This window comes from Panthera pardus, unplaced genomic scaffold, assembly GCF_024362965.1.
Source record: "Panthera pardus isolate Hobbes unplaced genomic scaffold, ASM2436296v1 HiC_scaffold_6, whole genome shotgun sequence".
NCBI classification, from domain to species: domain Eukaryota; kingdom Metazoa; phylum Chordata; class Mammalia; order Carnivora; family Felidae; genus Panthera; species Panthera pardus.
In genome coordinates, this window is record NW_026526991.1 from 35754848 (window position 1) to 35773491 (window position 18644).

Below are 18644 nucleotides of genomic sequence, written 5' to 3' on the forward strand. Positions count from 1 at the left end.
TTCTATGACAACGCTTTAATATACCTGATGAAGGTGAGGGACTGAGTATTACACAACCTATTTTACTGTATGTATGTATGTATTTACTTATTGTTAAAGTACGCTTCATACCCAATACAGAGTCCAATGCAGAGCTCAACACAGAGACTCAGGACCCTGAGATCAAGACCTGAGCTGAGATCAGAGTCTGATGCCCAACCAGCTGAGCCATCCAGGTGCCCTACAAAACATATTTTAGATCATCCCTCCTTTGCAAGTACTGTTGAGTATTCTACCTTTGCTTGGGAATACGAAGGTATTGATAGAAAAATAACAAAAAACAATCTGATTAAAAAATGAGAAGAACTGAATAGACATTTTCCCAAAGCAGACATAAAAATGGCCAACAGGTACATGGAAAGATGCTCAACATTGCTAATCATGAGGGAAATGCAAACCAAAACCACAATGAGATATCACTTCACACCCATTAAAATGGGTATAATCAAAGAGAAACAAACAAATGTATACCCAAACATATGTATATTATACACACATAAGCAATAAAATATTATTCAGCTATAAGAAAGAAATCCTGCCATTCACAACAACATGGATGGAACTTGAAGGCATTATGCTAACTGAAATAAAATCAGACAGAGAATGACAAATGCTGTACAATATCACCTGTATGTGAAATCTACAAAAGTCAAACTCAGAAACAGAAAGTAGAATGGTGAGTGGTTGCCAGGGGCTGAGGTTTAGGGTAAATGAGATGGTGGTCAAAGGGTACAAACTTTTAAGATGAATATGTTCTGACGATCTAATGTACAGCATAGTGTTTGTAGCAGCAACAGTTAATAATACTCTATTATATACTTGAATGTTGCTGAGAGAGTAGATTTTTAACATTCTTGGCAGAAAAAAAGAGATTGCAATTACATGAGGTGATGGAGGTGTTAATCCTACTGTGGTAATCGTTTCTCAATAGAGAATTATCAAATTATCACATTGTACACCTTATACTTACACTATATTATATGCCAATTATATCTCAATAAAGCTGAAAAAAAATTTTTAAAAATTCCAAACCTATTTTTAAGGATAATCATTTGAGCTAAATATGCAAAGTATTGAAACTCTATTCTCATCTGAAATTTGGTACATCAAGTAAACATCCCTTATTACCAAAAATACTTGTTTTTTGCAGGGCTTGGTTGGCCCCTAAACTAGCACCATTCATGTTAGTGGATGTTACTTATAGTCTACAGGGCACCCGATCTCTCTGTAAACATTATATGTGCTTAAACAAGAATTTAAATGCAATAGATTCTTAACAGTTTCTTAATAGCTTCTTAACTTCTCCATGCTAATATTCCCACTTCTTTTCATACTGCAGTTAAAACCATACTTCTGAAGCAGGGATCTTGAAGGATCTTTTTATTTGATGATAGTTACTAATACACAAACCCTCCTTAAGCATCCTTAGGAACAAACCAAACAACTTAGATCAGGTGGCCGAAAAGCTACTTTTTCAAGGTTGTCCCCTTCTGTGCCATTTTCATTGCTTTCTGAGTTTCAAAGAAAGCTGACGTTTTCAATGAAGACATTAACACCAAGGCAGAGCCAACCCATGTCTATATACAGCCTCACATTTCAGACTTTTACCGATATTTTTAGCTGGATCAAGTCCATAGTGCTAAATATGCTCTATTACATCCTTTCCCATGGAAAGAGACACAATATCACAAACACAGTATTATAAATTCACTGCCTGATTGAGGGGAAAAATAAGAAAATCTTCTTTGGCCGGAAGAACAAGCGCTCTTATTTGAACAGCAACGATAACAAAAACCCCGGGGCAGGAGCAAGGAAGACATAGGAAACGAAAAAAAGATACCTTTCCTTTAAAAAAATTTAGTTTCCCAAAAGGAAAAAAATGTAGTTTGAAAGTTGGAATTGCCTATTAGATATATATTTAATGAGAAAATAATTCCAAGTAATGTCAGCTACTTAAGGCTGGCAATTATTTTCAGGGCTAGTCATTCCATTATTTTACTGAGCAGCTGCTTATAAGGAAAACCACACTCAGTATAATAGCCCATTTCTGAACGATTACACCAGTAGCTAACTCTGCCTCTCCCCTTTCAACTATGTCGCTCAGAAGCCCTTATGACTCTCCTCATCTAACAAAGTAACATGGGAAGTCTTTCATCTGACCTTCAATGTGCTCCAGAGTCTGACTACAAGCCTATCTAGTAACATCAACTTTTAGGACTTTTTTATATGCAGCTTCTATGCAAGTCAAGTCAAAAAGTGCTGTTTAGGGGCACCGGGGTAGCTCTGTTGGTTACGCGTCGGACACTGGCTCAGGTCATGGTCTCAGGATCCATGGGTCCAAGCCCTGTGCCTTGCTCTGTGCTGACAGCTCAGAGCCTGCTTCAGATTCTGTATCTCCCTCTCTCTCTGCCCTTCCCCCACTAGTGCTCTGTCTCTGTCTTTCAAAAATAAATAAATGTTAAAAAAAAAAAAAGAGCTGTTTAGTTGTGCACAGTACCTGTACATTTCGGCCATCCATATTTTGTTCCTGTTTTTCCCTCTAAAGTAAAAGTTCTAACCCATCACCTCCATATTTAAAATCCTACCTATCCTTCAAGTCACATATCAAATGTGACTTCCACTTTGGAGGCCTCCTTCATTGTCCTAACCAGAAAAAATTTCCTTCCTATGGGTCCTTATTTCTAACCCTCTCATAAACCCAAGACACTTCTTTGAATTGCCTTTCTTAGGCATTTTTTTCCCTTCATCATTAGACTGTAAGCCAGTATAAGGAATTTGAAAAACACACATAATTAATGTGTACTGAACATTACTGAAAGGAGCAAGCAATTGAGACGTTGAAATTTTTCATCTATATAAAAATTTAATTTAAATATATCAAATCCGGGTAGAAATATATATATCAAATCTGGGAAAAAAGATACTGCACTTGTAAATCTCAGCGCTGTATTGAAGTGGATGAGCAAATAACTCACTTGGAACACTCATATTTCATTCAGAAGAGTTCTGTAAGCTGTGGTGAGAAGGGTTAGCATCCTTCTTTTATAGATAAGAAAACGTATGTGCAGAGAGGCTGTCTGGTTTACCCAAGTCACAGTGGAAATCAAAGTTAAAGCTAGGATTAGAGCTGACAGCTTTCAGGTCAACAGCTTCATTCACTCAGCTGTATCTCTTAAGAAGCCATTTCTAAACTTCCAACAGATTGGTTCTGAACTCTACCATGATACTGAGTAGTTTTGTTTTTAATGTGAGTAGTTCACATGCCTCAATGTCCCCACTGAAAATCAGTCCGCTAATCTGCAGCATTCTATTTAATTTAGAACAATTTTCATTATTCTAAAGAGCATAACCCCCACATTCTCACATATTTGAACAATTCAGATTAAGAATTTTAAGTCATTAAGAAGCACCCTGAAACTTTTCCAATTAAGTAAAAAAATATATATATACCTCCCAGAACAGTGACAGTCACAGAATGCACACATTATAACTAAATATTGATATATAATAATTGAGCTAAAATAAACTGCAATGAAAGTAACAGATAAACAATTCAAGAAAACATCAACACAATTTAATTGTATTATGATTGCTTTGTAATAATTAAACATCAAAGTCAATGTGTATAAAAGGATACTTCTGAAGCAGCAGCACAAATTGCTTCAAAGCCAACTTTGTTTGAAGATAAGCTGTAAAGTCTAGTAAATAGAAATATTAAAAGGCCCCTTGTGTAAAAAGGTTTGGAAATTGAATGCAAGTTTAGATAGCTTTTGAACTGTATAAACTGTGTGTGTTGGGGGGGGGGGGGATTTTCTATAAACTTCAAAGAATTTTCAAACAATTCAATACTATACTCTTTTCTACCTAATTGCTCAATTTATTAATAAAAATTTCTATTAGAGTACATTATCTAAAAGAATCAGAGAAAATTAAATCTGAAAGTTACAAGAACAAAGAAAAGGCATGCAGGTCCTCATTAGTGAGAAAATGGATCACAGTTTCTCTTCTGTGATGGGAAATGAGTCTGCACAGCCACCCACCCAAGTGGCAGACCAGTTTCTGTGGTGTCTTTTCAAATGGACAGATCACAAATAATCTGAACCAAATTTCCTGCCCTGTTTGAACAAACCACCAAAATTTTGGAAGTTCTGGAAAACTCTAATATTTTTCTGTAAAATTGCAAACATCAAGTATTTTTATAGTAAAATAAAGAGTTCTATAGAGATAATTACCAAGAAAAATATTTTCCTAAAATCTATTTAGCCAATTCTACTGCTGGAAGGTAAAGCAATTAAAATTAAGCTCTCTTGAGCTTAATATGTTCTAGGTATCGTTTTAATATCAGTTACTTGAAAAAATGACTGTGGTGTTGCACTTTTGTTATTATCTTTCTACATTTTTCTACAACTGGTGACATAAATGCACCCTTTCTCCCCACCTAAAAACTATCCCCAAAGAAAACAAGAGTTCCTTCTTAGAATAAGTCTATAAATCAAGTCATAATAAATCAGGACTGAGATATACAAAGTCACCTTAAGAATTCTGAATGCATTCCAACTCAGTAAGTCTAATCTAAACACAGTCTGCCTGAATCAGAGGCAGAGGTGCTCAGCTACGGAATCACAGATAAACCAAGAAGCAGAGTGGTACCTTCAAGGACTACTCAGACCATCATGTTTCCATAGCTGCCTGGGTCTCTAACTTGCCGCGCTTTGGAATCACCAGGGAGTTTTAACCTACTGATGTCTAGGTCCTACCTCCAGAAATCCTGATTTGTGCCTAGGACACTGGTTTGTGCCTACGATACTGTAGCTTTTTTAAACTTTCCAGAATTGCTACTTTACCTTATCTCCAAGCTGTGACAAACTGTATTGTAAAAACAAGCCCATCAAGTTATTGGAAGAAGTAAAGAATGCTTTTCCTTATGCATTTTGTTTTATAGAAGCATTGTCATAGAATACCATGTCATGTTTTGTTTGGAAAATTAAAGAATGAGCAAGGCCATTTGAGAAGAAAGCATCTAAAACCTATTGAGATTCAAGGTAAAGTTTGAAACAACAAATTCCTAAGTAAGACTTTTTCTTTTACTCTATCCTCACCCTTTTCTGTGAATCTACTGGTTACTATGAAAGGAGGAAGAATTGAGAGGAGACTGGAAAAAGTTTGGTAATTTATTAAATGAAACTTTGCTTAACTCCTATAGAGTATCACAAAAATGTGGCCAAATCATCATCATCATCATTACCACCATCATCATCATCATCATCATCATCGTCATCATCATCATCATCATCAAAGTTTCCTCCACCCAACTGGTCTCTGCTTTAATTTACATTAATGTGAAACATTAGCAGCCAGCCATAGCTGTATGGGGAATAAGGATGGGCCCTGTACATCTTAACTGATTAAGTGAAACAAAGAGAATGAACCTTGGAATATACCAGAAATCATCAAATAATGTTTTTTTGTTTTTTTTTTTCTATACCACAAGGGATCTAGGACCATATGTGCAAGAGTTGTGATTTGTGATCCTAATCCTTACAAGAACTTAGTTCAACTTTTTTTTTTTACCAGATATTTAGATATTTATTAAGTGTTAAATATGTGAATTATCTTTTTACTCTATATGTGTTATAAACAAATAATATAGAAAAAGCTTAAAAAGTTGATTATATGATTTTTAAATCCACCCAATATTAAGGAAAAAGATCAAACAGGGTATATAAATGTGGGAAAATTAAATAGTTTCCTCGTGTATTCCCTAGCATCAGAATTTCTTTCACTGTTTACACGCCTGTCCTCTCTAAGCTTATAATCCCTTTTTGTAGAATTACACATTTTCTCATTGTTACTAAGAAATAACCTTTGTGAAAGCAATATGCAACTAACATTTTCTCAAGTTCAACAACCTGTTGGATTCAAAATAAGTAGCACAAACAGTAATAATTCAAATTTTACTTATATATTTCTACCTCCTCTCTAGTCCTAAATCTCCAGTCTTATCCCTAGCATATCATCCTCAGGGTATCTCAGAGGTGTTAACTGACACTTAATTTTGCCTCTGTCTGTCATTCATTCCACACATATGTTTGAACACCATACATTTACCAGATAAATCCCTTCATTAATGTCTACCCCTTGAAGATGATGACTCCCATAAACTCCTTTCACTGATCTATTCTGGAACAACCTTGATTATCTATTCAGGTCTCTTATTTCACCTCAGAAGTTCCAAAGAAAGAGGTGACAAAAGTGGAATTGGGTACACTTCATCGTACTGGGCTGAGGCTATCCTGTCGGTACAGCTCTGGGGAGAATACCCAGCTTTTTAAAGCTTTTTAAAGCACCTTTCATTATCTGACTACTGAGGCCATATAGTTTTTGTCTCTACCTTAGAGAATCCCTTAAAAAATTAGACTTGGGTGCCTCAGTGGCTCTGTCAGTTAAGTGTCCAACCCAGGTCAGGATCTCATGATTCGTGAGATCAAGCCTCACATGGGACTCTGTGCTGACAGTGAGGTGATTCTCTCCCTCTCTCTCATTCCCTCCCCAACTCTCTCTCAAAAATAAATAAACTTTTAAAAAAGTCAGACTTTTTCAGCTTTTTGAAAAGCTACAATCTTTGTTTCAATAAAGGCTCATACTCAGGCTTCTTAGCTGTGGCATAAAATACTCATACTCCTCCAGTCTCTGTCTACAGGAGCTTACCTACTTTGGTTTCCTTTGTCCAGTTCAAACCAATGCGTCCAAATAAAAGTCTGGGAACAATTTGCCCTACCATTTTATTACCCACTTCCAACTCTAAATTACAGTTTTGTCTTAGAGATGGTTCTGCTGTATTTGTAAATTTAGGTAACAAAACCAATGCATATAAATAGTAAATAATATTTGACAGTATAAAAACACTTTCTACATGTCCTAAGTTAATACAAATAATAAATAAAATTATCCAATTTTTAAAAACTATGAATATAATCTAAAATAATATCAGGCTGGCTTCTTTGCAAATAGTCCGAAGCAATCTGCAAAAATGAGGAAATTACATGTTGATGTAGATCACAGTGCTCCTGGATGGGCATGCTTTGGCCAGATCTCAAGCAAGATATGCAAGTAGTTAAATTGAGGAATGAAGCATATTTATAATGAAAGGAGTGTATATTTGGCATAAAAATGTAGCACACAACATGTGTTTATACTGGAGAATATATTATGCAAGTGTTTCTATTTTAAGGAGCTATTTCATGACTCTGCCATTCTTGCTACAGATCATTGGCCCAGGCTTGGGCATCAGACTAAAAAGCTAGACATCTGTATAGATTACTCCAAAACTGACTCAAAAGCTAGCAGTCTTATACAGATTGATATTGACCAATGGAACCAACCAGACTCGCCTTCTCAGAGCGTTTGAATGTATGACTTCTAGAGAGGACCAGTAGGTTTTAGAAAAGGCAGACAAAAACAAAAACATATAAAGAGATAAAGTAGAGAAGATTGTTGATAATGATGAGAGAATCATCAAGTCACCGTTCTGATGCAGGGGCTGGAGAAAGAGTGGCAGAGTGCATGTGGTAGGGAAGTTGACACTTAGGACTTACTAAGTGCCAGGCACTGCTCTATAAATTTAACAAGCAGTTAAGAACTGCTCCAAGAACTCTTCTATTCTTAAAAAACAGTGAGGGGGCACCTGGGTGGCTTAATTGGTTAAGTGACTGCTTCTTGATTTCAGCTCAGGTCATGATCTCCTGGTTTGGTTTGTGGGATCAAACCCTGCATCGGATTTCACCTTGACAGTGTGGAGCCTGCTTGGTGTTCTCTCTCTCCCTCTCTCTCTCTGCCCCTCCCCCACTTGCACACACTCTCTTTTTCTATCTCTTTCTCAAAATAAATAAATAGGCTTAAAAAAAATGAGAAAGATACCATTTTTACCTGCATTTTACAGCCTGATATCTTAGAGCCAAAAACAGTTTGAGGCTATGGGCTCTAAGACAGGCGGCCTAGGTTGGAATACTGGTTCTGTGGTTGTGAGAACCAAATGAGTTAATATTTGTGCATGTGATTAAAATATTGCCTGGCACATAGTAATCACTATGTAAATGAACAGCAATTATAAAAGTATAAATAAACATGTAAAAATGTCAATCCAGTCAGCTATTAGTGTTTATCAGAGAAACAGAGCCAATAGGATATGTAGAGACATATATAAAGGAAATTTAGGAACTGGCTCATGTGGTAATGGAGGCGACGAAGTTCCATAATCTGCTGTCTGCAAGCTGGAGAACCAGGAAAGCTGGTAGTATAATTCATTCCGAGTCCAAAGGCCTGAAAATTAAGGGAGCTTTTGGTGTAACTCCCGTTATATGACTGAAGATGTGAGACTAGAGAGAATGTAGGTGAAAAGTCCCAGAGTCTGAAAGCCCAAGAACCAGGAGGAGAAGATGGATATTCCAGCTCAAGAGGAGAGAGAGAAAATTCACCTTTCCTCCACCTTTGTTTCTATTCAGGCCCTCAATGAAATTGGATGATGCCCATCGTATCGGTAAGAGTGGATCTATTGGGATACCTGAGTGGCTCAGTCGGTTAAGCATCTGACTCTGGATTTCAGTCCAGGTCATCATCTCACAGTTTGTGAGATCGAGCCCCATGTGGGCTCTGTGCTTACAGCCTAGAGCCTGCTTGGGATTCTCTGTCTCTCTGCCCTCCTCCACTTGTAGGCGCTCTCTCTCAAAATAAATAAATAAACATTAAAAAAAAAAAAGTGGATTTTCTTTATTTAATCTACTGATTCAAATGCTAATATCTTCTGGAAACACCTTCATAGGACACAACTAAAAATGATGTTTTACCAGCTATGTGGGCATCTTTTGGCCCTGTCAAGTTGACATATCAAATTAAACATTACAGACTCCGTACGTAAGCTCTTAATAGTCGTGTTGTAGAGTGAGAGGAGAAATTGACAGCTGCTATTTTAGGAGGCAATATAACCATGTGTATTAGACCTATGTGTATTGTACAGGATGATGCTTTGCCCAACTCCAGGCATTGGGGGAGCCATCCACACAGGCTATAATATAAACGTTGTACCTACCAAGTACAACAGTGTAAATGGAGTCTCCCATTTATTCAACATGCCAATCCAGATCCTCAGTGAAGTCCCCATTCTGTGTCCCATGCAGACTATGTAATAATATTCCTGTGAAATTGGTTTAGAGTGAAGAGTTTAGTCCACCTCTCTTGCCAATGGATCCTTACTACAAGTCATGGTTATTGTAGGACTTAAAATTATTTAGATAAAATTAGAATGGGTCTCTTCCTTGCAAACCCAAAGAGTCATATTAACATATGCATATTGAAATAAAAGTTTAAAAGGAAATTATTCCCATTCCTTGAGTTCGGACTTAACAACTGTTTTAATTTTGTGTAGTTAATGTGCATATATTCAAATGGACATACAGGCTCTAGAAATCTGATGTACACCTGAGTAGATTTAATTAATATCTGTCAACGAAGGTGTTAAATAAAATGTAGCCATTTTATAGTCTTCTGGCTTTTTAATGAGAGGAAAAGAATAAAGGCAATGTGGCAGTCCTTGAAACCTAATGTCTTGGGGCATTTCCTGAAGCTACCAGGTCTGTTTTTGCCTCATTTTGCATCAAGCTATCAGTAAGAAAACTCTACAGAATTTATTCCTAAAAATATCTTCCTTCTTTATTCTGGATGTGTGAATGATTCTCCACTGCAGCAGATTTCATTGTTTTGTTATGTGGCAAATAGTCAGTATTGGTAAATAAATTTTTCTTGTTAAATGACTTAGAAATTATCAAAAAATTCATGCATAGGCTTGACCAGTGAAAATGCATCCAGGATGTATATTTTTTCAATCAAGACATACTCCGGAAAAGTTATTTTGGGGAAAAGAATTTAAATTAATATAGTCTTTTAAAAAATCAACATTTTAGGGGCGCCTGGGTGGCTCAGTTGGTTGAGCGTCCGACTTCAGCTCAGGTCACGATCTCACGGGTCCGTGAGTTAGAGCCCCGCGTCGGGCTCTGGGCTGATGGCTCAGAGCCTGGAGCCTGCTTCCGATTCTGTGTCTCCCTCTCTCTCTGCCCCTCCCCCGTTCATGCTCTGTCTCTCTCTGTCTCAAAAATAAATAAACGTAAAAAAAAAAAAAAATTAAAAATCAACATTTTAAGCATTGCTCATCTATTTTATCACTAATAATTATCGCAAGTACAAGAAAATAGGACATTTGAATCTTTGAATTTTATATTTAAAATTTTTCAAATGAGATATTGATAAATTATGCTTATGAAATATAACTCATAATATTTTAGCACAGAGCTATAGAAAAAAGACTTAGAAAAAAAGATCTACTTTATATATTTATAAAGACAATAAGTAGAGAAAACATGTACAAAATTAATATTAAGATAATTGTTAAGTAAAGTCTTGTCAAATACCAATTTGCCAGTTTGCCAATTTGCCAATTTCTCAATTATGTAGTTGGGTAATAGAAAAGATTGTTCTTGAATTACCTAGACATTTGTGCCAAAATTTCCAAGATTAACAGCATTATGTCTATAGCAATAGGAATAATTTTTTTATCCCATTTAACATTTTACATAGGGAGTTACTCATGTATTCATCTGCAATGTACCTGTAAACACACGTCAGTAAGGCAGAATGGACAAAATTCAGCTAGATCCTAGGCTGGAACTATGGAAAAAGAATTATTTCTCTGCTTCCTCACCCTACTGAGATAAGAGAGATCTCAATTTCAATGACATTTTATCACATGTTTCTCAAGCGCTTGGAACAGTTAGATATTGTTTGATCTAATACCAAATTTATGTATCCTTTCTTCTACACCAGCTGGTTGCTCAAGTTCAAATACAACTCATCTCTTATTTAATATGAAATTTTAAAAAGGAAAGATTATTTCTGTATTTTCTTTTCTTTCCATTGACTTATTATAAACAAGACAGAGCAATGATGCATACAATCATGACTGAGAAAACATCTCCAAAAAGGAATGTTTTCTAAAAACCAGAAATTCTCTACAGGAATAAAAACATACTGAGTTGTTCTTGCTGAACATAAATTGGAAAAAGACAAATGATAAGATAGTATTGTAAAACTGTTGATATCACTTTTTAACTTCCTAATTTTGCTCCCTGTTTTATTTGACTTGAGAGGTCAAGACTATATTAGTCTTGAATCACTAAATTAATATGGATTGAGTAGAAAGAAAATCACCCGCACATATTTATCAGCTTTAAAAAAAAGAGCTGAGTAAAAATTATATAAAGTTTCAGGCTTACAATAACATAATTTAAATAAGATTAGTGTATGTGAGTATCACACAAAAACGATTTGCCGAATTTTGACTCACAAAAAAATAAATACCTAATACCCAGGCTGTGACTGACATCTATTCTTTGAAGGAAATTTCAAGTATTGCCTATAACAGAAGTTATAATATTTAAGTCTATTATGTAAATTTGGGGATATGGCATTCATGAGCAGCTTAAAATAATTAGATTTTGGGTCCTCAACTACTATATCAGGTCAATACTGGCATTTACTCTTGAGAGCAGAAAGCAAAAACAATCTGCCTGTAGAATTATTTGCCTAAAGAAAAAAAAATCTGATTGAAATGGGAGGTTCTAAATCATTTGTTACTCAAAACTAGATAAACTGAACAAAACAAGTGTATTATTTATTTCTGTGATGAACCATATAGTATAGTAGTGATCTTGAGCAGGCTCATACCTGTATCTGAAGTCTGATTAATTTTCAGGAACGTTTCAAGCTGATTGTCAAACACAGCTATTATTGAAAATTAAATTATATAAATTTACAATTCAGTAAATTTTGCCTGTGTTAAATACTCAAATCTCATCACCTCCTAATTATTTTAGTATATCTTACATTATATTTGCTATTATTTATCTCCCTCGGTTCTACATGGAAAAAAATATGAAAGTGTGCCAGTGCACACCCCTTCCCAGTATTATGTTCTTTGACATAAAGTCAGTAGCCAAAGTCAGCCAACGCAAGAATATACCACAGTAATGGCAAACATTACAAATCAAGTCTTCCTAGAGCAGAGTAAACAAAGTATATTATGGCTGCATCTGTAACATTGTGAATAGCACAAAATATTAGGAAATAGTCTTCTAGAATTTAAAAACTGTTTTTCAAATCAGCAAAGAAGTTGGTCATGTCACTGGCAAGTGAATGAACTTCCCATATGTGTTTGTAGTTTCATTTTGTCTTATTCTTAACACAAATAAAAATATCAACCAGCAGTAATGTTGAAATACAATCATCTATCCGTTGCAACTACAGATTCTCTGTAGATACATAAATTTGGCAAAAACAAAACAAAGCATTATGTGAGAATCAATTGGCTATATGAAACCTACAGTAAAGATACAATAAAAACACTATTATTTGTAAACTGTGTGCTACACACCCTTTATGTTGTTTGTAAATTTTATAATATGTTTCTAAATGTTCACTGTTTTATTTTGTTTTAGGGAAGCCGGTTGCTAACTTCTACCAGCACCCCCGAGATTTTGATGTTGTGTCATTGTCTTGGCCTACATAGGTGAGTGAATAGGGTTGTTTTTTGTTTGTTTGTTTTTTGGGTTTTTTGTTTTGTTTTGTTTTGAAGTGTTCTGAACCTGTATGGAGCAGCTGAATCTGCTCCAAATGAGCTGCTAGCATCTGGCTCTTCCCTAAATGCTATAGAAGTTCCTGGTTGTTTGCCAGTTAGAAGAAGGAATCTTTTCTGCCACAACTGTGCCCACATTTGGTTGTGTAGAAAAATTTATTATAAACTGAGGTGAACAAATGGCAGATTAGGTAATTGCTCTAATTAAATCACTTATGCCAGTAGAAGGGATTAGGAAATTTTAATGGCTATTAGTAGTTTAGAAAACAGTGTAGTCATATTCTTCCATCTTTCTGCTCTGCCATTCTCCTTATTTTGGTTTTTATATTTAAAATGGTTGAAACAGCTCCAAAAATCATATTCTCACAGTGAAACATGAAAACTCTTTCCTTAATTTAGGCAAGAAAATTTTGCAGGAAACAACACTTTGTCTCATTTTGCATTGTATCACATACACACTCCTAACTTAACTACGGACAAGAGAATTAAATTATCTTAACTGATTCCCTCTCTGTCTCATACTCCTCTGAAACACAAAGCATACTGGCACCTCAAAAAAACTGAAATTAAAAGAAGAAAGTAACTACAAAGATAGAAGACCCAACTTTGGCCTCAGAGAACTCAATCTTTTTTTTTTTTTAATTTTTATTTATTTTTTTTAAACAGGTAAATGAACAACAATTCATTGTGATCAGAACTCTAATAGATATTGTCTTAGCTAGGTCATCTCAACATTGACTGTGAATTAAAATGGAAATGAAATCTGAGACATACACAAACATAAGTTAAAAAAAACCCAACTATATTAGTATATACATTCTGATGAATGAGCCCAAACATATGAGAACTCTATGGTTCAAATCCTTACTTCTTCCTATAACTTCATGTGTAACACTGAACAGTTTCTTTAAATGCTTGGGAACTCAGTTTCCTCCTCTCTAAAGAGTGGATATACATAGGTGTGCCTGGGTGGCTCAGTAGTGGTTAAGCAGCCAACTTCCACTCAGGTCATGATCTCACAGTTCCTGAGTTGAAGCCTTGCATCAGTCTCTCTCCTGTCATCCAGAAGCCTGCTTTGGATCTTCTGTCTCCCTCTGTCTACCCCCCCACTGCTCTTGCTCCCTCTCTCTCTCTCTGTCTCTCTCTCTCTGTCTCTCTCAAATATAAATCAACATTAAACAAAAGGAGGTGGGAGAAGAGTGAATGCACATATTAAATCTAATTTAAAAGAAAGAGAAAAAAAAAAGAAGTAACATACATGAAGTGATACCTTGTGGGGCCACAATGAATGATCACTGTCTTCATAATAATAGGGTTTTTTTTGCCCCCCCCCAAGAAGAAATTTACGTAATTGTTAGAGCAGAGGAACATTGAAAGTGCAGGAATATTTTCAACTAAATTAGAACAATTTCCTTAGATTGACCTGAAATTAGGGCTCTCGGAGAGTGAAAAGTGTGTATGGAAAATAAAAAGCAAGAATGGAGAGACAATTTGTCAGAGAATGCTCCACTTTGGCATCAATATACTTTCACCTGGCTAAGATTTCCATTGTTTAATCAACAAATAAGAATTGTGCGAGATGGTTGTCAGAATATTTACTGTATTTTCTAGTCATCAAGACTCCAGAGAGGTCCTGGCTCTGGAGGAAAAGAAAGGAAAGGTCCTAATTGTAAGATGATTGAATAAAAGAAAGAGGAACGAGTGAATTACTTGGCGGTGGCACACTCTCTGCCCCCTCCCAGCTACAAGCCAAATGACAGGATCAGCTCTTTAAGACATGAACCAGAAAGTGAATTTCTTCTTTCCTTTTTCTTTTTTTCTTTCTTCATTCATCTCCATCTTAATCGCAGGCATCATGCAGCACTGTGCTAGGTGCCGGGAATGCAAATGATTTTAACCATGAACTTGGCTGTCGTTAAGTTACTATCTACTGAAATAAAGAAATATATAACCCAATACAACATATTGAATATCTCAAGAGATGCATGTGCAGCATGGTATAGGAAGCCATTGAAGCCAACTATAATTTTAAAAAAGATATCAGGTGACTGTTTATAATAAATACAATCATAGAAACGTATCATCTGTATGCTTAATTTTTGAAGAAGCAACTATATCTCTTTGAATATGTTATGTCTGCTTCAATAAAATCACTGAGCTGTAAATTAAAAAAAAATCACAACTTTCATTTCTTCTAGGGATTTAGTATCAAGTACCACTGTCTAAATCATTCAAATCACATAGTTGTCTATCAAAACTTAGTGATTCCCTAGGGATCGAGAACTCACAACAAACTAACAACCCTTGGCAACTTATGTCAGAATTTGATCTATCACACTGGAAATCACATTTTTCTTATGTCTTTCCTGCCTTAACAATAAACACAGTCCATTTCTGCCTTCAGTCCAAACCTGGGAAGATGAAGAACAGGTGAGCAAGAGAATGTTACCTTATAAAATAGCTTTTTTGTATTTAAACTGAGTTATTATTAATTTACCCTTCTGATTCATCTTTCCAGAACAAATGCCAACTTTATTTGTATTATTAGCTTAAAAACATTTTCCCACCCATTCAATCATGTTAAATGGTCTCTAGCCTTCTCATTTCCTGAAATATATTATTTTAAACTGGATACAATAGTTAAATAAAGTTCTCTTTCAAAGATCTGTGGAAAATGGTTTTTATAGGGGGAAGCAGAATTGTCTTTTTTTTGAAATTATTAAAAATATATACAAATTTGGATGTTAAAATAATATTGATTTTTTTAAATCTAACATAGAAAGACATTTACAAAGGTATTCCTTTACTGTAATTCAAAGAATATATGAGAGGTTGTGTATTTCCAAGAGACAGTCTATGGTAAATCATTATTACGTGCCTTATCAAGCACTGTTTTCTGGAAAAGTATAATTCTTAAAAAAAAAAAAACTTTTAAATGATTGGTAATATCAACTTACAACTTCTTTGTCAGCTGCTTTTGAAGTGCTGATACACTTCATTTGACTTGGCCTACTCCCCTCCCATAACTTAACTTTTTGTTCTGAGCTCTGACTGATTATTAGTCTATCTCTAGTGAGTGTAATTTTCTGTGATAGACTTATTGGCTAAGAGTAGTAAACCTTTGAAAGTTTCTAAAGAAGTTAGAATGTTTTGGTATGCAACATTTATTCATCTATGTATACACAACTATTACGCACAAAAATGAGGGACAGCTGACACACAAGAAAATAAAAGTAAAATTAAAGAATTAAAACCAAAAAAAACTATTAGAAGGAAAAGTCAAGACTTAACACCAAAAATTCTCATATATAAGGCATAATAGGTATAAAAAAACATTATTTTTGTGTTTAAGCTCCTTGATAATCAAAGTGAAAGGAGAAAAATATGTTCACTTCCATAGCTGCGTATCTCCGAAAGGTTTGTTCTTGTTGTTGCTAATAGGACTGAATTGTAAAGAAAATGCCTTACATAATATTTTAAGTCCACAATCTGAACTGGTCACGTGGAATAAAACCTTAAACTATTCAGAAAGGAAATAGAGAAACAAAATTTCACAGGATGCCAACTTTTGTTAACATTAAAGCACTGCTCAGTGAATACGTGCTGTGGATACAAGAATGGGGCTTTCCTATATAGGGCTGGTCATCTTGAAATAACAAGAATAAACACAACCAACACTTGAAATGCTTGAACCTATTGATAACTATAGTTTTATGAAATGTTCTCTTGTTTCTGATAATCTCATCCGTTTTCTTTTTGATATTTTTGCAAATGGAAAAATAAATGTTCAAAAATCTTTTAGGCTTATAGGAAGAGAATGTTGCCTATCTCAGATTTTTTTGTGGGCAAACTACAGGAAACTGCTGGAACCTGCATAACTAAAGATATTTCTTATCTGGTATGAGATGAGAGATCAAGAGATAAAGCCCTTTTGTCACTTTCAACTTAAACTAGCTGTCAGTAAAAGTGCTTCCACATTAAGGAAGAGATAACACAGGCAGCCCTTATCATATTTTATAACACATAAAACTAACAAAAACAGATTTCTCTTCATTTGTTTCTAGAAAGTAAGTGACTCAATCAGAATGCCTGAAAAGTGAAACACTAAAAATCCACGTCATGAGCAGAAAGTGAGCAGCCATCCTTTTAACCACCGATCCAGGATGACTTTGGTACCACTAGTTAGAATTCTGTACAAGAAAACTGCTAATGTGATATTCTAGAAGGGAGTCCACTGACTCTCCTTTATGCCAACTAAACCTGAAATGTTTCTTTGTGAAATTGTCTGCAGTGTAGCCCAGGCATCATTGACAATAAATGCAGAGATTGTTTAATGCCAAAATAGCTTCACATACTAACACACACACCTTTAATATTGTTATCATTTCCCTCCTACCACGTCCAAGAAACACAGAAAATTTAGCATAATTCCACGTATTCAAAATAGAAAAGTTTGTTATATTCTTTGTCTCGGACCCACATGTTACAATGCATATTTTAAAGACAATAAGATACTGTATTCCTGATTTATCTTATCACTTTTAGTGCTAGAGACTAGATTTCCTGCCCACATTTTAATATTTAAAATTACCTAAGATTACCCAGAATAGCCAACACAATACTGAAAGAGAAGAACAAAGTTGGAGTTATGGCACTATCTGTCTTCAAGACTTACTATAAGGCTGCAGAATCCAGATGAGTGCTATTGACAAAAGAATAGCCAAATCAATGCAACAGAATAGAGAGCCCAGAAATAGACTTTTTATAAATACCATCAATTGATCTTTGACAAAAAAGCAAAAGCAACACAATGAAGAAAAAATAGTCTTTTCAACAAATAATGTGTGGGAAAACTGGATAGCCAATGCAAAAAAAAAAAAAAAAAAAAAAAAAAAGGAATGCAGAGACAAATCTTATACTCTTCACAAAAATTAACTCAGAATGGACCACAGACCTAAATGTAAAACACAAGATTACATAAGAGGCAACCTAGATGACCTTGGGTTTGGTGATGACTTTTTAGACCCAACATCAAAGGTATAATCATTTAAAGAAAGAATTAGGCTGCACTTCATTAAAATTTAAAATTTCTGCTTTGCAAAAGACAATGTTGACAAAATAAAAAGGTAGGAAACAGACTGGGAGGTCATATTTTCAAATGACATATCTGATAAAAGACTGTTACCCAAAATATACAAGGAACCCTTAAAACTCAACAGTACAAAAAGCAGCCTGCTTAAAAAAGTGGGTCAAACACCCACTTTACAGACACCTCACCTAAGAAGATACTTAGATGGTTAAATAAGCGTATGAAAAGATGCTCCATATCATATGCCATCAGAGAAACAGAAATAAAAGTAACAATGAGATATCACTACACAACTATTAAAATAACCAAAATCCAAAACACTGACAATACCAAACACTTAGAGGATATGCAGCAATAGAAATATTTGTTCATATTTGATGGGAATACAACATAGGACAGACACTTTGGAAGATAGTGTAGCAGTTTTCTTACAAAAATACTCTTACCATACAGTCTGGAAATAGTGCTCCTTGATATTTACCCAAAAGCATGCAAAACTTACGACTACACAAAAACTTGCATGTTTATATCAGCTTACTCATAATTGCCAAAATATGGAAGCAAACAAGTTGTCCTTCCATAGGTGAATGACTAAACAAACTATGATACATCCAGACCATGGAATATTATTCAGTGTTAAAAAGAAATAAGCTACCAAGCCATAAAAATACACGGAAGAAACCTAAGCGCATATTAATAAATGAAAGAAAGCCAAGGAAAAGCTACATATTGTATAATTTCTGCTATATGACATTCTGGAAAAGAAAAGCTATGGAGATAGCAAAAAGATCAACGATTGTCAGGGGATAGCAGGGAGTTAGTGATGAGTAGGTGGAG